Source organism: Thalassophryne amazonica, chromosome 10, assembly GCF_902500255.1.
Source record: "Thalassophryne amazonica chromosome 10, fThaAma1.1, whole genome shotgun sequence".
Lineage (NCBI taxonomy): Eukaryota > Metazoa > Chordata > Actinopteri > Batrachoidiformes > Batrachoididae > Thalassophryne > Thalassophryne amazonica.
In genome coordinates, this window is record NC_047112.1 from 4,844,104 (window position 1) to 4,870,742 (window position 26,639).

The 26,639-nt window shown below is 45.7% G+C and overlaps 1 protein-coding gene across 1 annotated transcript in view; it reads left to right on the forward strand.

Moving 5' to 3' along the window:
• Positions 1–26,639, forward strand: part of LOC117519431 (protein O-linked-mannose beta-1,2-N-acetylglucosaminyltransferase 1-like) — a 48,341-nt gene that overhangs the window by 9,729 nt on the left and 11,973 nt on the right. The gene's annotated exons all lie outside the window — the stretch shown is intronic.

Below are 26,639 nucleotides of genomic sequence, written 5' to 3' on the forward strand. Positions count from 1 at the left end.
TTCAGAATAATAGTAGTGCTATGTGACTAAAAAGATTAATCAAGGTTTTGAGTATATTTCTTATTGTTACATGGGAAACAAGGTACCAGTAGATTTAGTAGATTCTCACAAATCCAACAAGACCAAGCGTTCATGATATGCACACTCTTAAGAATATGAAATTGGGCTATTAGTAAAAAAAAAGTATAAAAGGGGGTGTTCACAATAATAGTAGCATCTGCTGTTCACGCTACAAACTCAAAACGATTATGTTCAAACTCCTTTTTTTAGCAATCCTTTGAATCACTAAACTAGTATTTAGTTGTATAACCACAGTTTTTCATGATTTCTTCACATCTGTGAGGCATTAATTTTGTTGGTTTGGAACCAAGATTTTGCTGGTTTACTAGTGTGCTTGGGGTCATTGTCTTGTTGAAACACCCATTTCAAGGGCATGTCCTCTTCAGCATAAGGCAACATGACCTCTTCAAGTATTTTGACATATCCAAACTGATCCATGATACCTGGTATGTGATATATAGGCCCAACACCATAGTAGGAGAAACATGCCCATATCATGATGCTTGCACCACCATGCTTCACTGTCTTCACTGTGAACTGTGGCTTGAATTCAGAGTTTGGGGGTCGTCTCACAAACTGTCTGCGGCCCTTGGACCCAAAAAGAACAATTTTACTCTCATCAGTCCACAAAATATTCCTCCATTTCTCTTTAGGCCAGCTTTATATATTAGATTTCAGTGTGTGTGAGCATGAAGAGTGAAAACTTACAAAGATGAGCAGGTTGAACAAAACCATCATCACTTTAATGAATGTGAAACAGCCCATTTTAACCTGTAAAAAAAAAAAAAAAAAAAAAAAAGAATTCCATCCCGTCAGTTTCTGTAAAAACCACAGTGCAGCTGATGGGGTTTAGAACTGAATCAGGTGCTTGATCAAATACCTACAGAAAATGTCACTTTAAGGGTAAAACAAAAATGCTTGATTTAATTTTTATTTGGCTGTTATCCTAGAAAAAATAAAAATCAGGTGAGCTTTTGTTTTTCCTTTTTTAACGAAAGTAAATAATTATATTTATTATTTATTCATCATTATATTTAAATGTTACATTTGTGCAGTTTATTTTTTACATTTAATTCTCTCAAAGAGGATTAAAAACTTCTTTCAGATAAAATGTAGAGTTTATTGATTTGTCTCACCTGCAGCAGTGCGGCGTCTCCTCACAGGAAAACCGAGTGACAGCGGCTTCAGGTGCTGCCAGGTGAGCTGACCCGATGGTGCGATCGCCGCGGTAACACTGTGTCTGTGTGGGTGATGGAAGCTCGAGCAGAAATCTGACGACTGCTGCTCCTGGGGCAGGTAGGTGTGGCCAGGGAGGACACAGGTGAGGAGGAGGCGGGGCCTGAGCAACCCCTGCAGGTAAGCAGTGACGTGGATCCACACGCACGTCTTCAGGGTGTTGAGCGGTGAAAAGGTGAACGATATCGTAATTGTAATGCAGCTGCCAAACCCGGGAATTGGTAAAGCTGGAGGCCGTCACCTGTCAAACACGTGCTTCTAACGTCTGCTTTGTGGCTTATTTTCTGGAGACACGTTAAGTACACGTATGTGCCACATGCAATCTGAGATAGTACATAAAATAAATAATTATCTGGATAAAACAGCTGCTGTGATTAGCTGCTAGGCTAATGGCTAATCACAGCTTTTACTGAAAAAAGTCTCTTCACTCGCAGATAAACATTTTAAGAGTAATGATTATTTTGTAAAACAGCTGCTATATTTAGCTGCGAGGCTAATAATTCAACAGGGTTTCTAAAGTCTCATGTTTGTCTAACATAGAATTACATTTGATGTCCACAAACTTTTTTTTGTTTTAGCAAAGTTTGTGTCCCACTGTTACGTGGCGAAACAACAGACTCTCCAATGACAAATGTTTTAAAAACGTAATGATTAAAAAATAGCTGCTGTGATTAGCTGCTAGGCTAATGGCTAAACACATCTTATTTTTACTGACAAAGTCTGTCCAAAACAGAAGCTATGTTTAGCTGCTAGGCTAATAATTCAGCATGCTATCTGATAGCTGACAAACTGTAGCGTTGATTTCTTACGTCGCTGTGACTGTAGAGGCGACATACAAATTCTCTTCAATCACAGCTGTACAAAATGTTATAAAATCATAGCACAGCAGCTCTGTGTAGCAGCTAGGCTAATATCAGACTTAAACACGGCTTCTTTTCACTTTACTAAACAGAACCTTTGATTTGTTCTGTTTGCTTTGAATAAAGTGTTTGTGTTCTGCTTTAATATGTAACTGTGGCTGGAGAATCACACACAAGTCTCTCCCATTGGAAACTACCTCAGAGTTGTCATGAGTGCCTTGATGGCTTCCCTCATCCGTCTCTTTTGTGCTCCTAAAGTTTATGTATATTTATTTTTGCATCTTTTGTATAACTGCAAAGTAAAGCACACAGATTACCCACAACCCCCACACATCATGACATTGACATTGGTTATTTCAGAAAGTTGAACTGCACCTCATGATTGGACGTCAGCGTGAATCTGCATCAGCATTTGCCAGAAAACAAAGTGTGGGATTCCCGCAGATTAGGTGGTTCAAGTATCTGGTGAGGCTGCCCCCTGGTGGTCTCTTCCAGGCACATCCAATGCTGAAGGGATTCTATTTCCCATCTGGTTTGGGAACGCCATGGGATTCCTCAGGAAGAGTTAGAGAACGTGGTCCAGATAGGGAAGTGTGGATTGAGCTGCTTGGTCTGCTGGCACTGTGACCTGGACACTGAACATGAGTGAATGAATTCTGGCCCGTCTGTAGATGACAGTAAATTACACTGGAATAAGCTAACCTCTGTTTCCCATCCAAAATATTCACATAGCTCTGCAGAAAAGGGAATCTGACCTCTAGTGCCATCTCTGAAAATGCATCCTCACCATTACGTTCACATCATGGAGTTCCGAACCCGTTATTACTCTGAAGGCCTTGACTTCTGTCTGGTCAGTATTTGAGTTGTGGATCTTGGTGTTTATGTCAGTACGACGGTGACAATCCCCTTCCCAAGATGGCGGATGAAAATACGGCAGAAAGGCGTTTGATGTCGTTATACATACAAACATCCACGTTTTCCCACACAGATGCACTAGAACACATTTAGATCTGATGTCGGAAATACTGACTTGGAATTATTGACTTCATGTGTGTGACAGAATGTAGCATCACAGATGACACTAAGGAGGAAGTGCACGTGTAAGAATTCACGTTTATGCTGCATTCAGAGGAAACTGGGAACGTGGAATTCTCTACTACCAAATAGGAAAAATACACATAAAGTGACAATGAAACATTTTTCTCACCACGGACTCATTTTGGCAAACAAAATAAAATTGGTTTAACTGTGAGGCATGTTCATATCAGCAGTGAGCCGTGCAGCGCGCTGCACGTTTTCTCAACTGTCCAGATTGTTCAGCGTTCTTCCCGACACGACGCTTCACGCTGCTTCCTGTCTGCTCCAATTTTATCTTTGATTTTCTTTTTGGCACTTGATCAGATTTAAAAGTCACCTGCGTTTCTTTCAGCTCCATGATGCTGACGTTGATCATTTTGGGTTAGAGAAGCCCCTCCTCCAACATCATCGAGGGCATCAGCACAGAAAGTTCTTCACATCGTGTTGTTGTTTTATCCCGCGTGGGTCAAAATTCTTGTTTTTTACTGAATTTACAGTAATTCTCTTCCTGTGAGATCTGACAGCCGCAGCACGCTGCCATTAAGCCCGCAGAGCTTCATCTGGCTGAGAGAAGCACCCGTCAGACTTTGTTAGCCGCTAAACCTGTAACTATCTGCACACAAACGCGCTGCAGAGGCGTCCACGCACAGTTGCACTTTAACTTGATTTTAAAGTCAATGTACGTAAGAGCACATTTAATGATCCTGGCACTTGTTCAAAACGCTCAGAATCCAGCTTCACCCGTTCATATGAATATTCATCCTCCTGCTCGTTAAAAGGTTTTTTTTTCCACTTTGACATCATGCGATGAGAAGACGAAGATAAAACATAGCACCTGACGGTGATGATGTCACACAAACGGACTCAGAGCCGTTGGGTGGCGTTGGACTCCTGTGATGCTGGTGATGCATGCCTGCACACGCCCTGACCTCTGACCTCTCTCTGCTGCAGCCCACGTTTTCTGCTGATGAATCGCTTCCCTCTGATGTCCATTAGTGTCTTTTGTTCATGCACTCACTGCTTCCACAGAACCTCCTGATTATTTCCACGCGACATTAGTGCTCATAATCATCACAAAGTCATCATTTCCTTCACGTGACGCTTCACGCCAGCGGCGGTACAGAAACTGGTAACGGCGTGAAGGCGTCTGTGTGTCCTGATCTTTAACTTATCAGACATTAATTCACATTAATCCATGAGACCAGAGGACGAACGTGGTTCATAAATCAGCCGGCGAGGACCGGATATTAGACTCGGACATAAAGGGAGCAGGAAGGAGGGGGGATGAGAACAGGCAGTAAAGAACTGAAGAAAAGAAGAGTGAATGGATGACTGCAGCGTATCTGGTCTGTTCCAAGCTTCATCTGAAAAAAAAGAAATGATTTCCTTATGTGCATTAAAAAGTTTACATTTGATCAAGTCACTCTTTTTTTCTCGGTCTGCTGCAAAGTGGAACCTTAAAATCCTAAAGCCTGATTTATGCTTCTCCAGCTCTGTAAATCTGCGGCCATGCAACATCGACATGTGCGTGACCCTTTTAAAGTTCTCAATCGCGTCTTTCTGTAATTTACAGCGGGAACAGTGCTGTTTTGTGGTTTAATTTGTCCCTCAATGAGCTTCTTTATACAATCATCAACCTCCAAACCAATATTACGTGCATTTTCCTCCATGAATTGTGGGTCATTTGAGCATCTTTGTCAGATTCTGTGTTGTAAAGTTGGTCATATTTGCGGACTTTTCTGCCAAATGTATTTGATCCGTGATCGAAATGAAATCAGCGTGCGCACGTGGGAGAAAAAAAAAAAAGAAAATATGACTGGAGAGGAAGAAAACAGAAAAGTGAGAAATCACTGCCCTTTGTGGTCTCAGATTTAGCAGGTGCACGTCACGTGGAGGGTTCACAGCCCTGCAGAGGGATCTGATCTAAGCACTTTGGTTCATCACACCCAGGGATATGTGTGAAACTTAACACCATATTCCAGTTCAGGCAGCAAGCAGTATTCTGTTAATAATCCCCGGCCTTGAATTACGTCCTGCCTCATTTAGGTCCCCCGTCTGAGCACAGTTTGAAAAACTAAACGACCGGGCTTTTAATCACAGACATACAGTTTCCTCAAATCGGTGAGTGTCAGTGCTGAACTTCATTTCATACCTCTGTTACTGGGCACGTCCAGACTGATCTGTCCGGTACATGCAAGGTTTTTTTTTTTTTTGTTGTTTTTTTTAAAGGAAATACATTACGGTCGGACAGGTTGTTTTGTCCGATGTGAGCAAAATTCCATTATGCAAAATCTGTTATATACGGTGTTTATTACATGGAAAACCAACCAAAAACACTGCGACTTTTGTTTTTGTCCAGTGAGCGCAAATATCCGGTTTATACAATGACGGTTTGGGCGAGTTTTATTGTATATGCCTGTTACATAAAATAAACAGTTGGAACAAATAACAGCTCTCAAGTGTCTTCTGGAAAACTAAAATTTCACATAAAAAAATAGAATCCTTCTCTGTTCTTCATCATGAAGTTTTAAAACAAGTGATGTAGAAGTTCCTCTATGCACAGTTTCTCCAGTCACAGCCACAGAAGCCTGTAATGCCTTCAGAGTTGTCTCTGCGTCTTGGTGGCTTCCCTCACCAGTCTCCTTTTTACACAGTTTGCTGGGTTTTGGAGAGCTGCCTGTTTCCAGATGAGATTCAGTGCACGGTTCTATACTGTGCCGCTGCCTTTTAGGATGTGTGTGTGTGCTGTGTTCCTGGGACGTAAACTGCAATACGAAGGTGAGAAGTTATCATCCTGCTCTCTCGTTAACACCGGGTGAAGCTTAGCAGGGTTCATAATCTTAAAAGTCATGTTTGTGGAACAAAGGAGGAGCAAACGTGAAGATGGAGTGAACGTGAAGATGGAGTGAAGTGCGCTGAGAAAGAAAATGAGCCCGGGTGGAGGAAGATGGACGGGAAGATTTAGGTGTCGGTTATACCATCAGGAAAAGGAGCTCAGTAACGGAGCAAATTTTCCACCTGAGTTCTCTCTTTCTCAACGACTTGAAGTAACCAAACAATTTACAATCATCCCCAGCGTTAACCTCTGATGAGCCGCGGGGGCTCATTGTGGCGCTGCGACACGCTTTGCAGTTCTGATGGAATGATGCAGAGGAATACTTTATTCAGCAGAACAAAGAGTGACGTGATGGCGCTGGGATTGGTTTGTGATGGATGACCGTGGCGGCCTCCTCCTCTCTGCCCTCACTGCCTGATGTCTCCCCAGGTGAAGCGTGGTGGAAGAGGAGGCGCATTACCGGCGCCACAAACAGGCTGGATTCCACGTCCGATGGCGTGGAGCCAATGTTCACGTTATTTTCTGCATGACAGACTCCCGTAAGCCCATCAATCCCAGAGAAGAGCCGGGAGACAGTGTGAGAGGAGGGGAGAAAGAACTGAGAGGATGGTTTGTTTGGAAATGAAGAAAAAAGAGGAAGGAAGCAGGACAAAGGAAAGGAGGCAAACAAAGAGCTCAGTGGTTAAAACGAGTCTGGGAAACCACAAAATTCCCAACAGCATCTCTTCAGGTCCCTAAATGATATAAACTTCAAATAAGACAGCGAACAGACTCACATTAAGACATGAAGTTCCAGATGTGACGTGTTATCTGTTAAATCCAGCAGGCCCTTTAGTCCAGAGGTGTTTGGTGAACGAAGGTACAAGTCTTTAGGGTCCTGGTGCTTCCTTTCTTACTTGGATGCTAACCAGGTTCCTAAGGCAACAGCTGACTGACTGTCATATTAGGTCCCTTTGGATGATCCTTGGGTACTACTGGAACGGTTACTTGGGTGAATGAGACACAAAGGAAGACTTGCATCACAAGCGAATGACAGCTGGAACATCTTAGTCATGTGGTGCTTGTGTTTCTCTGGCCACATGAGGCAGGTTGGTGCCACAGTGTTGAGGACCTCAGTAACTGGAAAAAACCAAGGGGATGACCAAGTATCATCTGGCTACAGCAAATAGTTACTTTGGAGACATGGGGATGGATTGGTCGCCTGCCTGGGTGGTTGCCATTCAGGACCCATGGCAGTCCCACGGTGAGGTGGACACCAGTAACACCAGTTCTTTCTCCCAGTTCAGACCTGAGATACTGTCACCAGTACCTTTACTCTTTGAAACTTTACCATTCCACCGTCCTCCCTCATGCTGATACTTTCTGCTACTGGCTTTCATTCCCCTTGTCTCCAGAGCATATCTCCACCTCCAGCTTCACCATATTCTCACTACAGATCACAGCAAGCACCAGGAACCAAAAGACTTGGAAAATTCAATATCCTGCAAAGGCATTGGCATCCTCAATGACCTCTGTCAGGGAACCTCGTGACCGGCCAATTCTAGTCTTTTTCTCCTTCCTGAGTGTTCGACTTCACCTACAGCCTGCTGTGCACCATTTTCACATCTTCTTTCTTACGCTGCATCTCCTTTTAATTCAAAATTCAATTTCAATTCAATTTTCAATTTATTTTCATTTATATAATGCCAAATCACAACAGAGTTGCCTCAAAGAGCTTCACACAGGTAAGGTCTAACCTTACCAACCCCCAGAGCAACAGTGGTAAGGAAAAACTCCCTCTGAGGAAGAAACCTCAAGCAGACCAGACTCAAAGGGGTGACCCTCTGCTTGGGCCATGCTACAAAACATAAATTACAGAACAATTCACAGAACAATTCATGGACGAATACATAAGAAATGCTATTGGAGCACAGGACAGGAGGATCGCCAACACCAACACAGCTCCCATCTCTGGATGGAGCTGCACCTTAAACAGAGAGAAAAACAGAATCAGGCATCAGAAAGACAAGAAATACAGTATAATTTGTCAGCATTAAACAACAGGAAAAACAGAGAAATACTAAGGTGATCGCCGGCCACTAGTCCTAAACTTCACTAAAAGACCCAGAATTTAGGTAAAGTTGAGGCCGCGGCACGCTCCAATTACTAATAACATGAATTAAAAGAGTAAAAAGCATTAAAAAAAAAACTGTACCAGTATGCTAGCCATATGAAAGGGAAAATAAGTGCGTCTTAAGTCTGGACTTGAAAGTCTCCACAGAATCTGACTGTTTTATTGACGCAGGAGATCAGTCCACAGAACAGGGGCATGATAAGAGAAAGCTCTGTGACCCGCAGACTTCTTATTCACCGTAAGGACACAAAGTAGTCCTGCACCCTGAGAATGTAAAACCCGGGCCGGTACTGTTGTGGCTGGCTTTTGTTTGTCTTCTGTTTCTGTCTTTTGGTTTTCCTTCTAGGTGGTGCGCATTTGGGACTGAGTGGCTGTGTAGCTGAGTTTATCAGGACCTCACCCTGATCACCTGAGGCTGATCACGTGCAGCTCGTCAGGACTCACAGCTGTGGTGCATCTACACGGATTGGAACATGGTGGCATTTAAGTCTGGAGTGCACAGTGTGTGTTTGCCAGAGACTCGACCTTGTGACCAGACGGGTGAGATCGTCGTCTCGAGAGGCATCTCATCATCAGTGGATGCAGAGAACGTCCAGGTTTGATGCATGGTCTGTGAAAGAGGAGAGGGTGAGGTCTCACGCTCGTCAGCACACTTCCTGAGGTACATTAGGTTTTGTGACTAACATTTGTACAGTCAGTAAATGTGGTGTCCCTCACACCTTATTATATTGAGCTGTTATGTTAGTCATTTTAATCAGCTTCCACTGCAGTGAGTTTGTGAACAGGATGTTCCATGCCTGCAGGGTGGGAAGCTGATTAGTAATTAAGCCAGGAAGTGTTTGCTGTTTGTACACCTTTGAGCGGTCTCTCTGTGTGTTGAGTGTGGACTCACATGATGATTTCTTCATTCACAGACTCGGTTTGTCGCGGCCACCTGGGGGGTGTCGGTGGGGTCCTTGGGTCCGAACTGGTTCTGGCTCCGGACCGTTAGCGCTGCTGGGAGCGCACCGCAATCCACCACGCCAGACCGCGCACTTTTATATTTATCACATCACTGTTATGTTTATTAAACTCTGTTATCCTTTGTACCGTGCTCTGCTTATTTCATACTGGGTCCTTCAAACGCTGGTCGGTTCTCCGGGCTGCGTCCGACACATAACAGGTACGTAAGGTTTAATTAGGTCAGCTAGGTAGGAGGGTGCCAGTCCATGAATAATTTTATAGGTTAGTAGCAGAACCTTACAATCTGATCTCACTGGGACAGGAAGCCAGTGAAGAGACGCCAAAATGGGTGTAATGTGGTCGAACTTTCTGCTTCATGTCGAAAGTCTGGCTGCAGCATTTTGAACCAATTGGAGACCCCTAATGCTAGACTGCGGTAAACCAGAAAATAGAACATTGCAGTAGTCCAATCTAGAAGAGATAAATGCATGGATCAGGGTCTCAGCATCAGCCATAGACAGGATGGGACGAATCTTCGCTATATTTCGCAGGTGGAAGAAAGCAGTCCTAGTAATATTTCTAATGTGGAGGCCAAAGGACAACGAAGGATCAAAATTACCCCAAGGTTCCTCACTTTGTCAGTGTGATGTATGACACACGAGCCGAGGCTGAGTGTTAACTGGTCAAATTGATGCCAATGTCTCACTGGACCAAGAACCATCATTTCAGTCTTATCACAGTTTAAAAGTAGGAAGTTTCTAGACATCCAACTTCTCACTGCTGCAAGGCAATCTTCTAAGGATTTTATGTGAATGAGATTACCAGCAGTTATTGGCATGCATATCTGAGTATCATCTGCACAGCAGTGAAAGGTAATCCCAAAACGCTGCAATATGTGCTAAAGGGGTGCTATATAAAGGGAGAAAAGCAGGGGGCCTAAGACAGACCCCTGTGGAACCCCAAATTTCATGTCACTAAGGTTAGAGGTAGTGTTACTGTACAAAACACAGTGAGAACGACTGGTCAAGTATGACGTCAGCCATGCAAGGGCACTCCCAGTAATCCCAAAATGATTTTCCAGCCTATCAAGTAGAATATGATGATCCACTGTATCAAATGCAGCACTGAGATCTAACAGCAACAGAACCGTAGTGGTGTCCAAGTCCATTGTAAGCAGAAGATCATTCACCACTTTAGTCTCTGTGGAATGATATTTTCTAAAATCAGACTGCAGTGGCTCAAAGAGATTATTCTCAGTAAGATAGTCTACGAGCTGCCGTGACACCACTTTTTCCAGAATTTTAGAGAAAAATGATAGATTTGATATCGGCCGATAGTTTGTCAATACACTAGGGTAAAGATTAGGTTTCTTAAGTAATGGTTTAATCACTGCAGATTTGAAACATTTAGGAACAGATCCAGAAGTTAAAGAAAGATTAATCATTTCCAGCATAGTCGGCCCAAGAGTGGGCCACAGGTCCTTAAACAGTTTTGTTGGTACAGGATCAAATAAACACGTTGTGCTTTTTGTTGACATTACGAGTTTTGTCAGCATGCCTAGTGAGATACTGTCAAATTCTGTAAGTCTAGGTAATACCTCAGTAGTGGCGCCCACATCAATAGCAGGGTGTAGTGGCTGGATTAAGGCATGCCGGGATATGTTTAACCTGATGTCTTCTATTTTCTTCCCAAAGTAATCCAGGAAATCTTGTGCTGTAAAAGGAGAGCGAACTAAAGGTGGTTGTCCATGCAAAAGTGTTGCCACAGTGTCGAACAAGAACTTTGAGTTATGCTTGTTTTTGTTGATCAAATCAGCCAATAATGCATGCTTATAGTCTAAGATAGCATCATGCCACGCAAGGTGAAATACTTCTAATTTTGAACGACACCATTTCTGTTCTAGACCGCTTGCTTTATGCTTGAGGTCACGCAGATAATCATTGAACCAAGGTGACTGTGATTTGGGGGAGCGCGGTTTTAACACAGGTGGTGCAATCATGTCGAGTGTAGTTTTGAGCACTGAGTTTAAACTATCCACAAGTCTGTCTACTGACTGGGTATTTGTCAAATGTGAAGCTAAGACATCAGGCAGTCTAGCTTCGAGTTCAGTCTTAGTTGAGGAGTTGATGCATCGCCGTAAAGATATATAAGGTTGTTGTTCCACTAAACACAGCAGCTTAACTGTAAACTTAATAAGTGAGTGATCAGACACCACTGATGTAAGAGGCATGATGTCAATATTTGTGACAGCAATACCACGTGCGAGAACCAGATCCAGGGTATTTCCACTAATGTGCGTTGAATCCAGAATGCATTGTCGAAATCCTAATGCATCCACAATTTCCATAAATGATTTGCAGAGGGGATCAGAAGGCTTATTTATATGAATGTTAAAGTCACCAATGATCAGAATGTTATCTACACTAGTTGACAAGTTAGAGATGAACGCACCAAATTCATCTAAGAATTCAGAATATGGACCAGGAGGCCTATATACAGTGACAAAGTAATACGACTGATTTTTATTCTTCTGACCTTGGCAATGTGTAATATCCTGAACAGAGCGGAGAATCACATGCTCAAATGAGTGATATTTGTAACCCCCAACAGCTGATAAGCTAAACCTAGATTTATAAATAAGAGCAACACCCCCGCCTTGCTTCGCATCACGAGGGACGTGACTAAATGTATATGCTGGTGGGCAGGCCTCATTTACCGTAAACAGTGCTGGTGGAGAGTTGCTTCCGCCTCCAGCTGGGGTAGGTGTGTGTGGATTGGGAGGTCTGGGCAGCTTTGCTTGAGCTGTTGCCCCCGCGACCCGACTCCGGATAAAGCGGAAGAAAATGGATGGATGGATGGATGGATGGATGATCAACAATGATTTTGAAGACAGTGATCTTATGTTATTGAGACCCAGTCTAGGGACCTCAGTGGGGTTGACAGTTGAACTGTTTGGGTTTAGGGGTGGTTCCAGAGTAGCGTATATAAGATGCCTAGAAGTAGGTTTGGGTTTAAGACATCCACGCGCGTTGTAGGTAGCAGACACGAAATCTTTGCTATTGCTGGAACAACCACTGGGCCATCCTCAATTTCAACATCATCCAATATAGTAATGGGTATTAAGTCTGTAAAGCATATCCCTCTATGATTTTTATGGACACGACTACGGAAGCAGGCCACAGTCTCAATTTGTTGAAATTCCCTCCCTGGCAAATAAACTGCACTATCACCATAGTGGATTTTCTGCACTAAATTTCCCGCTAAGCTAATGGATTCCACACCCACATTTGTCATAAGCCTTGCAGGGTCTCTAATCACCTGCTCCGTGGCCTGGTGTAGATTCTTAATGTTACCCTCCCTGTAGGGCTCTATCTATGTTTGCAGACAAGATGGCGGCGCCTTCCCCAGTAGGGTGGAGGTCGTCTGGCATCAGCAAGCCACGGTGGCCCCAGAACGAAGGCCAGTTATCAATAAAGCTAAAGCATTGCTGTCTACAAAACTGCACCAGCCACCTATTTAATGATGTCAGCCTGCTAAATGCCTCATCAGTACCCTGGGAGGGGAGGGGACCAGAGACTATTAATCGATGCCGACACATCTTTCTGGCAAGGTCACAAGTCCTCTCTATGTCCATTTTTGTGACCTCTGAGTGCTTCATCCTATTATCATTGGTGCCAATGTGAATAACTATGTGACTATATTTCATGTCATGTTCCTTTGTCTGTCTTCCCTTCTGCAGCGTCAGCACCCTAAGATGAGATGCAGTGTCAGGAGCTCTGGCCCCAGGAATACATTTAACGTCAGCCGGCGTCTGTAACCTGACTTTGCGGGTGATAGAATCCCCTATCACTAAAGTCCGGTGTTTCGGCCTGGAGACGGGAGTGGTGTTGTGTGGGCCGCCAGAAGAGGAGGTACTGCTGGCCCACCACCACCAGAGGGCACCCTGCCTGGAGTACGGGCTCCAGGCACCAGAGGGCGCTGCCGCCTAACAGGAGTAGCCGGGGTGACAGCTGACACTCATCACCTATGACAGCTGTCACCACTCATCTGATCAGCATCAGTATATCAGCAAGACGTCATCTCCACCTCTTTGCCGAGATATCGCTTTACCAGGAAGGTAACGTTCTCAGCTGGCTGTGAGATTTATTCGACAGTAACCTTTTGTGACTTTTTGTGTATCGCATAACAGACTCTTTTTCCAACAAGAGGTGGAGTTGGTTTCCCTGCCGTGTGAATTGCTGGGTGCATACGCGCCCACAGTTAATTGTTTTTTTGTTCCTCGCCAGCAGTACCAGATCCGACACGCGGAGGCAGTGGCCACCTGGGAGTTCGGGACTTGGCGGCTCCAGTATTCCCGGGGTCTGGTGGCGGAGGAAATCGTGTGGTTCCGGTTCTACTTTGGACGGACGTCTTCTATCTTCGAGCCTGCCCACACGACACCTTTTGTGATTTGACCTTTTGTCTATTGTTGTAATCTGTTGTGTTTGTTGTGCCCTTTCACAACAGTAAAGTGTTGTATTTGACTTCCTCCATTGTCCGTTCATTTGCGCCCCCTGTTGTGGGTCCGTGTACCTACACTTTCCCAACAGGATATCTCGGCCAACGTCATGGATCCCGAGGGGCGTCAACCGGCTGTTGAACGGCCAATGGAAGAACAGGGCGCACAGGCGTCCGCAGGAGGAATGATCGGTGAGTTGCAGCGGATCCTCACCGCTTTCACGGCTCGGTTGGATTTAATGACCGAGCAGAACGTCCTCCTTAACCGCAGGGTGGAGGCTCTCGCCGCGCAGGTGGAAGCACGCCCTCAGGGCGCTGCTGCGGCTCTCCCTCCTGTCGACCCTGTGCGTAACAGTGACGTTCCACAGGTCGTTCAACGACCCCTCCCACCTTCCCCTGAAGCATACATAAGCCCTCCAGAGCCGTACGGAGGTTGTGTGGAGACGTGCGCGGACTTCCTTATGCAGTGTTCGCTCGTCTTCGCACAACGTCCTGTCATGTACGCGACTGATGCCAGCAAGATAGCTTATGTGATAAACCTGCTTCGCGGTGAGGCACGCGCTTGGGCTACAGCGCTCTGGGAGCAGAATTCACGGCTCCTTCAGACATATGATGGGTTTGTGAGGGAGTTCAGAACAGTGTTCGATCACCCAAATAGAGGAGAGACCGCTTCAGCCGTGCTGCTGTCAATGAGACAGGGGCGCCGGAGCGCAGCTGCCTATGCAGTCGACTTCCGCATCGCGGCTGCGAGGTCCGGCTGGAATAGCACTGCCCTCCGCGCCACCTTTGTAAATGGACTGTCATTGGTTCTAAAGGAGCACCTGGTGGCTAAGGACGAACCGCGGGACTTAGATGGGCTTATTGATCTTGTCATACGATTAGACAATCGGTTAGAAGAACGTCGTCGGGAACGAGACGAAGGGCGTGGCCGGGCACGCGCCGTCCCTCTCCCTTCCCGGTTCCGACCGCGTTCCGCCCTCCCCACGCTCCACGGCCCCTGCGCTCCGTGTGGTTACAGCTCCCCCTGCTGACGAAGCTATGGACACGAGCAGGGCCACATTTAGGGCACCAGATAGACAGAGGAGGCTGGCCCGCGGAGCGTGTTTTGTTTGTGGCTCGATAGAGCATCAGGTAAGAGACTGCCCCGAGCGGTTAAACACCAACGCCCGCCCCTAGAAACTGGGCTAGGGGTGAGCCGAGACATTCACGTGGGACACACCCACATTGCCACACGACTCCCAGTTACAATCCTTTATGAGGATTTAACCCTGAAGGCCCCAGCACTGGTGAACGGGCTCTGAAGGGAATTTGCTAGACAGCAAATGGGCCAGGGAGATAGGGCTCCCTCTGGTGGCGCTTACCTCGCCTGTGCAGGTGCGGGCACTAGATGGCTCCCTACTCCCTGCATTCACGCATAAGACACCACCTGTAACTCTGGTGGTGTCAGGAAATCACCGGGAGGAGATCGAGTTTTTTGTGACTCCTGCTACCTCCCGTGTGATTTTAGGGTTCCCCTGGATGTTAAAACACAATCCCCGGATCGATTGGCCGTCCGGGGTAGTGGTTCAGTGGAGCGAGACCTGCCATCGGGTATGTTTAGGTTCCTCGGTTCCTCCCGGTTCCCAGGCTAAGGTGGAGGTCAGAGTCCCGCCCAATCTAGGGACGGTGCCGGTGGAGTACCACGACCTTGTAGATGTGTTCAGTAAGGATCTGGCGCTCACCCTCCCCCCCCACCGTCCGTACGATTGTGCCATTGATTTGGTTCCAGGCGGTGAGTTCCCGTCCAGCAGGCTGTACAACCTCTCACGACCTGAGCGCGAATCAATGGAGATCTACATCCGGGACTCTTTAGCCGCCGGGTTGATCCGGAATTCCACCTCCCCGATGGGTGCAGGTTTCTTTTTTGTGGGTAAAAAAGACGGCGGACTTCGTCCATGCATTGATTATAGGGGACTGAACGAAATCACGGTTCGTAATCGATACCCGTTGCCCCTGTTGGATTCAGTGTTCACGCCCCTGCATGGAGCCCGAGTATTCACTAAGCTAGATCTTAGAAATGCGTATCACCTGGTTCGGATCCGGAAGGGAGACGAGTGGAAGACGGCATTTAACACCCCCTTAGGTCACTTTGAGTACCTGGTCATGCCGTTCGGCCTCACAAACGCCCCCGCGACGTTCCAAGCTTTGGTTAATGATGTCTTGCGGGATTTCCTGCACCGATTCGTCTTCGTATATCTAGACGATATACTCATCTTTTCTCCGGATCCTGAGACTCATGTCCGGCATGTACGTCAGGTCCTGCAGCGGTTGTTGGAGAACCGGCTGTTTGTGAAGGGCGAGAAGTGCGAGTTCCACCGCACTTCTTTGTCCTTCCTGGGGTTTATCATCTCCCCCAACTCCGTCGCTCCTGATCCGGCCAAGGTTGTGGCGGTGAGAGACTGGCCCCAACCCACTAGCCGTAGGAAGCTGCAACAGTTCCTCGGCTTTGCTAATTTCTACAGGAGGTTCATTAAGGGCTACAGTCAGGTTAGTAGTCCCCTGACAGCCCTGACCTCACCAAAAGTCCCCTTCACCTGGTCGGATCGTTGCGATGCCGCGTTCAAGGAGTTGAAACGGCGCTTCTCGTCTGCACCTGTTCTGGTGCAGCCCGATCCTAGTCGCCAGTTAGTGGTTGAAGTGGACGCCTCGGACTCAGGGATAGGAGCTGTGCTTTCCCAGAGCGGGAAGACCGATAAGGTCCTTCACCCGTGTGCTTATTTTTCCCGCAGGTTGACCCCGGCCGAACGGAACTATGACGTCGGCAATCGAGAACTCCTTGCGGTGAAAGAGGCTCTTGAAGAGTGGAGACATCTGTTGGAGGGAACGTCCGTGCCATTCACGGTTTTCACTGACCACCGGAACCTGGAGTATATCAGGACCGCCAAGCGGCTGAACCCCAGGCAAGCCCGCTGGTCACTGTTCTTCGGCCGTTTTGACTTCCGGATCACCTACCGTCCCGGGACCAAAAACCAGAGATCGGATGCCTTGTCCCGGGTACATGAAGATGAAGTCAAAACGGAGTTGTCGGATCCACCGGAACCCATCATCCCGGAGTCCACTATCGTGGCCACCCTCACCTGGGACGTAGAGAGAACCGTCCGGGAGGCCCTGGCACGAAGCCCGGACCCCGGAACTGGGCCGAAGAACAGACTCTACGTCCCACCAGAGGCTAGGGCTGCAGTCCTGGACTTCTGTCACGGCTCTAAGCTCTCCTGTCATCCAGGGGTGCGAAGAACCGTGGCAGTTGTCCGGCAGCGCTTCTGGTGGGCGTCCCTAGAGGCCGACGTCCGGGATTATATCCAGGCCTGCACCACCTGCGCCAGGGGCAAGGCTGACCATCGCAGGGCTTCGGGACTGCTCCAGCCGCTGCCCGTGCCCCATCGCCCCTGGTCCCACATCGGCCTGGATTTTGTCACGGGCCTCCCGCTGTCCCAGGGCAACACCACCATCCTCACGATAGTGGACCGATTCTCCAAGGCGGCCCACTTCGTGGCCCTCCCGAAGCTCCCGACGGCCCAGGAGACAGCGGACCTCCTGGTCCACCACGTCGTCCGGCTGCATGGGATCCCAACAGACATCGTCTCCGATCGCGGTCCCCAGTTCTCCTCGCACGTCTGGAGGAGCTTCTGCCGGGAACTGGGGGCCACGGTGAGTCTCTCATCCGGGTATCATCCCCAGACCAACGGGCAAGCAGAACGGGCCAATCAGGAGATGGAGCAGGCCCTGCGTTGCGTGACAGCCGCGCACCCGGTGGCCTGGAGTACCCATCTGGCCTGGATCGAGTATGCCCATAACAGCCAGGTGTCGTCAGCCACCGGCCTCTCCCCTTTCGAGGTATGTCTGGGGTACCAACCTCCTCTGTTTCCGGTGGTTGAGGGAGAGGTCGGTGTGCCCTCGGTCCAGGCCCACCTACGGAAGTGCCGTCGGGTGTGGCGTGCCGCCCGTTCTGCCTTGCTGAGGGCCTGGATGAGTTTTTTTGTTCCTCGCCAGCAGTACCAGATCCGACACGCGGAGGCAGTGGCCACCTGGGAGTTCGGGACTTGGCGGCTCCAGTATTCCCGGGGTCTGGTGGCGGAGGAAATCGTGTGGTTCCGGTTCTACTTTGGACAGACGTCTTCTATCTTCAAGCCTGCCCACACGACACCTTTTGTGATTTGACCTTTTGTCTATTGTTGTAATCTGTTGTGTTTGTTGTGCCCTTTCACAACAGTAAAGTGTTGTATTTGACTTCCTCCATTGTCCGTTCATTTGCGCCCCCTGTTGTGGGTCCGTGTACCTACACTTTCCCAACAAGTGGAAGTCACTCGTGGGCTCAGAGAATTCACATCTGGCAAATCAAAGGGGAGAACCGATTCACAGTTCACACTGGCGAGTCTGATCGGGGTGCCACAACCGGGCACCAAGCCCTACAGGGCTTCCTCCGCCTAGCCACAGTCCGAAAGCCGTCCTCCACAGCCGGCGTTTCTAAGATGATGCTAATGGGCTCGCTAGCCGACCCAACACTAACCTCATCTGGAGTGCCCGTAACATCTAACTCCACTGCGCTAAGAAGCTGCTCTAATTTACGGACACGGCTCTCTAAGAGAGCCACCCTATCTTCCAACATCACGCAGGATTTACGGAGGGTGTAAAGTATAATAAGTAGTGTACTTTGTGCACTAAGAAATTAAAAAATGTAGCCAAGCAAACACGAGCTAACCAATAATGGATAAGCTAACCACTGCTAAGGCTCACACAGACGCAGATAAATGAATTAAAATTCACAGCAGTTACACTGAAAAACTAACAAGTATTAAACAGGAAAAAAGCAGCAGCTATAAAATACACTAAACAGTTAACTAACGAGTGTAAAAAATGAAATGAAAAAAATGATAAGGGTCAGAAATATATAGTGCAAGCTAACCGCTAGTGAAAATGCTAGCCGCTCCTAAGATTTTACACAGGAGTAAAAATTACTTAAAATTCACAGCAGTTCAACTGAAAAACGAACAGAAGTATTAAACAGGTAGAAAAGAAACAGCTATAAAAAGTAACAACAGAGAGGGGAGGGGTCGACCTAGCTAGCGAAAGCTAACCGCTAGCGAATGCTAACCGCCAGCGAATGCTAACTGCTAGCGATTCACAACAGGACTGTTGTTAAATAACGTTCAGAGTAGATACAATTAATAACCAGAAGAGTGCTAAACAGAAATAAAAGAAGCGTATACAACCGTGTGAAGTTCAGAGTGGCGTCACAGCAACAAGTTGCCAGATCTTTTACTCATCTATTTCCTTCATCTCTCCAACTGTGCCAGTTCTTTTTCCCCAATCCATTTATTTCTTTCAAACTAGATGAAGATGAGTCCATGTGTCCTTTGGATTCACTGTGTGAGTTTTATATTTCAGAGTCGTTAGCTGCAGTCGAAATAAATCACATGAAGGGAAGATGTGTTTTCTGTCATTACCTCGTTGTACATTCTGTTACCTCTGGGTTTTTGGAGATGTGGAGTGATGATTAATGTTCTAATTTACTTTACGTTTTACCTGCAGGAATCTATTTTCAATATTGTGGGCATGAATTTAGAATTTATCCTGTAGGCGGCTGGAAGTACTACGAGAAAATAATTCACACTGTCACACAGAATTCCATGTTTCTGTTGAAATATTCTTCAATTTTTTGATCCTGACACTTGCACAAACTTGGGAGGGGGGTGGTGTGTGCAGGCAATGCTACTTTTATTCCTTTAGTGTCAGTTGGTGCTCAATGGAGAGAACAGTGACGAGGACGCCGTATTCCCATCAAAGATAAATCTGACGTGATGGTCAGTTGGCAGCAACGCAGACAGTGATGGAGTAATAACCGTATCGGGACGGTCATATTGGCACTGTCATCCCGTGCGTCCAAACAATATTTAATTTACTCAGAGGAGTCACTCAAACTAACTGTGACAAAAAATAACAGAATCATCACACATTCATACAGTGTTCTTACTTCACGGAAAATAAATTACAGCTATGACACAAAACAACGTTTACTTAACATCAGAACCTTAAATTTAATTAATTACATTTAATTAATTGTAATTATTGTTTTGTAGATCATGTTGAGGAAGATAAATGATGGAATCTCCAACAAAAAGCACCACAGTGGTTACGTTCCTGTTCCTTGGAATCCCTTGGTACATTCATGATATAGTACATTCAGACTTAAAATTGTTATAAATAATTTTTCTGCCACTAGATGTCACATTAGCTCCAGCAATTCATTGACACTCCCCTTCTCAGCCACTCCTCCCCAACCCTCCTTCCTATGTCTAGAGCAGAAGGAACAACAGTTGGAGCCTTTTAAGAGGTCTGACAGCTCTTGGTGAGGGAAAACCCAGATGTTTGTTGGTTCTAGTCCGACCATGTTCCTATTTTGGAGGAGTTTTTTGAGTCACTTCTGTCCCTCATCTTGAATGCATCATTAATGTGGGGCTGCTGCTTTATAAACATGGGGAGGAGTAATGCTTTCACACATTGGCACTTACACAAATCGTGCACATGGAAATCTCAGCATTAAACATGAATATGCAGCCATCTTGGATTTGTAAACAGAGCACAGAAAAGCTCAGATAAGGACACACACAGTGGGAGTGGTGCTGCGTTCTCTGCACGAGACGCCGCCGCAGCACCAAACCTCTGCATTTAAATAGTTGTTGGGTAACCACAATATTAATGTTGTGTCTCTCTGCAGGAACATGAGCCTCCCGTTTGATTCTCAATCTCAATTTATTTATAAAGCACTTTAAAATGCACCAACAACCAAAGCGCTGTACACAACAAAAACAGGCAAGTTAAAATAATTTAATAAATAAAAAGTTACAGTTAAAAGCAAAAACACACACACACACACACACACACACAAAACAGTGTCAAGCTGTGTTAAAAGCCAAAGAGAAAAAATGTGCTTTAAGAGACGATTTAAAAGCAGAGAGAGAATCAGCCTGACTAATGTGCAAAGGAAGATCATTCCACAGTCTCGGGGCAACGACTGAAAAAGCTCGGTCACCTCTACGCTTCCTCTTTGACCTTGGGATAACCAACAGTGACAAATCAGCTGACCTGAGTGAGCGTGAAGGGGCATATAAATGGAGCAGGTCAGACAGATATAGTGGGGCAAAGCCATGAAGACATTTAAAAACAAATAAAAGAATTTTAAAATCAATTCTAAAACGAACTGGGAGCCAATGAAGTGAGGCCAAAACCGGTGTAATGTGCTCGCACCTTCTAACACCAGCCAAAAGTCGAGCAGCAGCATTCTGCACCATCTGTAGGCGAGTAAGCAGAGTCTGATTCAGCCCAATATAAAGTGCATTGCAATAGTCCAGGCGATTAGTGATAAAAGCATGGATTAAAATCTCAAAATGATGTCGTGAAAGAAATCGTTTCACCTTGGCCAGTTGCCTAAGTTGACAGAAACTAGACTTGACCACTGACCTAATCTGAGCATCGAATTTAAGATCACTGTCCAACTTTACACCCAGGTTTATTGCTGTCTGTGTCAGATACTGACTCATGGGACCCAGATCCACATTGATTTTGGAAGTGTCACTAGGTCCAAACAGCAACACCTCAGTCTTTTTATCATTCAGGTGTAGAAAATTTATGGATAACCATGCCTTAATCTCACCAATGCACTCTAAGAGATGGTTTGCAGAGTATGCATTTTGCTGCTTCAGTGGCAGATAAATTTGACAGTCATCAGCATAAAAATGAAAAGAGATATCATGTCTCCTAAAAATTGATCCCACTGGGAATAAATACAAAGAAAAAAGAAGCGGACCAAGTATGGAGCCTTGAGGCACCCCACATGCAAGGGGTGCTGCACAAGATTCAGCAGCTCCAATACAGACAAAAAACGTCTCTCTGAAAGGTAGGATCTAAACCAATCTAAAACAACACCCTTAATGCCCACCCAGTTTTCCAGGCGAGACAAGAGGATCTGATGGTCCACTGTATCGAAGGCTGCTGTTAGATCCAACAGGACCTGATTGCCTGCTGTAAAATGAATTCCCACTAATTCAGCTCCTCAACAAACTCATGTAATTATTCCAGATTACAGTCTGGTTTTTCCTTCTGTGGAGTTCTTCAGGGAGCTCTTCGGGTGTGCTTTTTTTTAATCATGAAAAATAATTGAAACCTGAGGCACAAAGAGCAATATTAAAAAGGTGACAGATGGAGGGTCGGTGTGCGTGTTTGTGACAAAAGACTTTTATGGCTGAATTTGTAAAGTTTCTTTCTCTTCATGCAACAGCTGGAACAAAGAAAGTGCTTCATGCCTGCAGTGTCATCCTTCAGAGGGCCTGTAGGGGGCAGTGAAGGACACATTTCTGCAGAACACAGGCTGAGGGCTGTAAAGGTGATGTCTGAATGCACAGAGAGAACAAAGAAAAACAAACCTCCATCTTCTTCACTCAACAACATCGTCTCCAGGGTCAAAGCAAAACGCAGAGAGTTCACAGTCACAGACAAAAGGACCACAGTGTCCCTGTACTGCATGTGGAGAATAAAATCCATGTTTCCTGTCGTCGGCCTGCAACAGGCTCACCTTTGTTCTAAAAACAATTCCACTATGACCGAGTTTGAACCAACAGAAAAACGTCTTTTTAACCAAGACACATGGGAGGAAAAAGTGAAACCATTTGGCTGCACTATTTAATTTGAAACTAATTCAACACTAAATAAAGGACATGTAGTTTATAAAACGAGTGTTTGCACGGAGCATCGTCAGCGGCACCAGGAGGAAAAAAGAATGACATTTTAATTTCAAAATCCTGTTTTCAGCCTCAGTTTTTCACATTCCCTGGCTGGTCAGGTCCTATAGCGCCCCCCAGTGTCCACTGAGGTTGATGCAGTGCAGCAATACGATCTGTTTTGTTTTTCCCTGTTAGTCCGTTCACTTTGATTTGCTAGCGTGATTTATAATGAACCATTTCCGTGTCAAAAACCAAAACCTGATGAAATCGAGGAAAACGTTTAGGACAGTTCAACATCGGTCATGAGACCAAGTGAGTAGCGCCACCTACAGGAGAGCAGCCTGTGTCATTTGTTTGTTGTTGGCTGTGTTTTTACAGTTGTTCTGTTGTGAGGTCATTATTCAGAGTCCCGCCCACAACAGGCCTGAGTCCTGTCAGTTACATGAGTGATTTAATAATCAAAAAATAAAAAAAACAAAATGGGAGGAATCAGATATTCTTCAATCTAACTCGGTCCGGAGGCCACCAGGTGTCGCTGTGCATTTGGGAGTCAACAGGCCTCACTCCCCCGACAGTAGCCGACTGATCAGAGCATCCACAAGGTGGTGAGGTTGCGTCCCGAGGGGAGTGAGTGAGAGGAGTTAACAGCGCAGAGAAGCCGCAACACACAGACACAACTGGAATTTCCTCGTCATTCCGAGTGCTCGCTTGCACTTCTGACTCTTTTATCCTCCTCCTGTCGGAAAATGTCATCAGTTCTTTAAGGAACGTTGATGATGTTTAGAACAGGAATTTTGTCTTGTTGTTGTCCACTGCAGTTTTTTGTTTCCGTCCACCTCAGAAATTTGAATCTTTAGATGTTTTGTGCCTGAAGAGTTTCAGGTCCAGCAGGTATCAGACACCACTGATGGAAACACACACACAAAAAAAAAAAAACAACAGACAGAAAGATGGAAGTGGGCGTAAAGACGAGACGCTTTTAGTCTCACAACATCAAAACAGTGTGATATGTCTGTCTGTCTGTCTCTGTGTCTGTCTCTATGTCTCTGTGTCTGTCTCTGTGTCTGTCTGTCTGTCATGGTACCAAACCTTGTAGTTTGTACTGATGTGTGTCCTGAGAAAACATATCATCATCTTCTTCTTCTTCTCTTCAGCTCAGGTTGCGTTTGGCTCATATTTTTGCGGGTTGGGTTCTGGCTCGGCTCTTATGAGGGGTCAGTTGGATGTGACCTGCACATCAGTACTGTGAACCTTTGGTCCATCTGTCAGTTAGTCAGTTATTGTACGTTGTAGTTGAACGGTGTATCTGACTGTTGATTGGTCGTTCTTACTGTTGGATGATGATTTGTTATTCCTGATCAATGGGTCTGGGAACGTCATGGACAGAACCGCCCGGGGTCCCAGCAGTTGGCATCACCTCAACAACGAGCACAAGTCAGAGACAAGCAGCTGAAATAATTCATCCTGAGATATTTTCCACTTTGAAGCTGGTTTTCTGTCACATTCTCCCTCCAAAAATGTCTTCAGGCCTCCTGCCTTCAGTCTGACGACGAATAAAAACACTCCTCGGGCACGTTTGTAATTGGCTGTGAAGATTCCCCCCAAATTTATGTGAAAATGACAATTTGAGGAGGAAATGATGCTCAATAATTTGACAAACATCACCTGTTCAGGTTTTTCTCCGACATGGTTCAAGTCCTGGTGACACTGGAAACCGCCTGAAGCCAGTGTTGGGACGCCATGTTTCCAGCTAACGAGGGCGCCGTTCTCACCCCGCGCACGCCGCTTCAGCACGAGGGAACACCTCAGGTCACAGATGAATATTTAACACTCTTCCACATCAAATTAGACGTGACCTTGGAGTACATATGCTCACATCTCATGAAGCCTAAAATGAGCATAAATTGCTTTTAAAGCTTTGCCTCTGACATTAAAATCAGCCTGGGAGGAATCTCGAATGCATGAAGAAGATTTATGCAAACATTTCAGCCGGCGAGAAGCTCCCAGAGCTCCACGGCACACAGATTAAAAACGGGAATCTGGAAATGATATGAAGCATGGTTCAGAGACCTGTGAGCCACTGTGACCCACGGACTCATCATGGCACAAATGTGACACTGACAATTTTAAAAAAGTACATTAATTAATGCAACAGTGAAGTGTTAACTTAGACATCAATTTATAAAGATTTTCAACTTCACTAATAATAAATGATTACTGAACACAGTCATCAATAATTCAATAATATGTATATGTTGCAAACATGAACGAGTGAAGCTCTTCAACATCTCACCGTCTCATTTAGGTCCTTCAGACTTTTTTCAGTAAATTCTTTTGGGGAGCATTAGCATGGCTAAAAACCTTCAGCTTCTGGGGGGCTTTGACACCCAGACCCCCCAACTACAGCCCTCTTAACCCCCACCATTTTAAGCATTTTTCTTTATTTGCCTCTCACATGCCTGAGAGTCCTCATCATCTCATTTAGATTCTTCAGATCCTTTAGATCCTTTTTTTCAGTAAATGGTTGTGGAGAGCATTAGCATGGCTAAATGCCTTCATGCAATTTGCAAACTGAATAATCCTCTGACTGACCTCATGTGCTATGAAGATCGTCACTTCCTCTCACTTTATTGTTCCCTGATTCAATGTTGACTCAACATTTAGCATTTCCTGTTTCAGTGTCGACTGTGCACTGAATTCCCACAAGATCTCCTCTTTCTCCTTTTTTAAGTTTTATTTTCTTTTTTTAAAAATTGAGACAAACAAAAAGCTACACAGAAACGTTACAGAAGACAAACATAGCAGCGCAAAAACAACATAATTAAAAACAGGATAAATATCACTGTGGACTCAAAATCCTGTTTGGGATGCCGCTTTCACTTCGCTTCGCATGTATAAATGTGTGTGTGTGTGTGTGTGTGTGTGCACACACACACACAGAGTTCATCTCATACAAAATGGGAGCAAAACCAAAAGTGTTGCGTTGATATTTTTGTTGAGTAAATATCAACGCAACACTTTTGGTTTTGCTCCCATTTTGTATGAGATGAACTCAAAGATCTAAAACTTTTTCCACATACACAATATCACCATTTCCCTCAAATATTGTTCACAAACCAGTCTAAATCTGTGATAGTGAGCACTTCTCCTTTGCTGAGATAATCCATCCCACCTCACAGGTGTGCCATATCAAGATGCTGATTAGACACCATGATTAGTGCACAGGTGTGCCTTAGACTGCCCACAATAAAAGGCCACTCTGAAAGGTGCAGTTTTATCACACAGCACAATGCCACAGATGTTGCAAGATTTGAGGGAGCGTGCAATTGGCATGCTGACAGCAGGAATGTCAACCAGAGCTGTTGCTCGTGTATTGAATGTTCATTTCTCTACCATAAGCTGTCTCCAAAGGCGTTTCAGAGAATTTGGCAGTACATCCAACCAGCCTCACAACCGCAGACCACGTGTAACCACACCAGCCCAGGACCTCCACATCCAGCATGTTCACCTCCAAGATCGTCTGAGACCAGCCACTCGGACAGCTGCTGAAACAATCAGTTTGCATAACCAAAGAATTTCTGCACAAACTGTCAGAAACCATCTCAGGGAAGCTCATCTGCATGCTCGTCGTCCTCATTGGGGTCTCGACCTGACTCCAGTTCGTCGTCGTAACCGACTTGAGTGGGCATATGCTCACATTCACTGCCGTTTGGCACGTTGGAGAGGTGTTCTCTTCAACTCTATGTGAAGGAGATGTGTTGCACTGCATGAGGCAAATGGTGTCACACCAGATACTGACTGGTATCCCCCCCCAATAAAACAAAACTGCACCTTTCAGAGTGGCCTTTTATTGTGGGCAGTCTAAGGCACACCTGTGCACTAATCATGGTGTCTAATCAGCATCTTGATATGGCACACCTGTGAGGTGGGATGGATTATCTCAGCAAAGGAGAAGTGCTCACTATCACAGACTTAGACTGGTCTGTGAACAATATTTGAGGGAAATGGTGATATTGTGTATGTGGAAAAAGTTTTAGATCTTTGAGTTCATCTCATACAAAATGGGAGCAAAACCAAAAGTGTTGCGTTTATATTTTTGTTGAGCGTATATATATACACACACACACAGTGGTCCCTCGCTATGTCACGGTTCACCTTTCACGGCCTCGCAGTTTTGTGGATTTTTTTAGTGCAATTTTGCATGCTTATTTTATTTTATTGTTTAACAGCGCATTGTGTTCTGCATCCTTATCAGGCGGGCC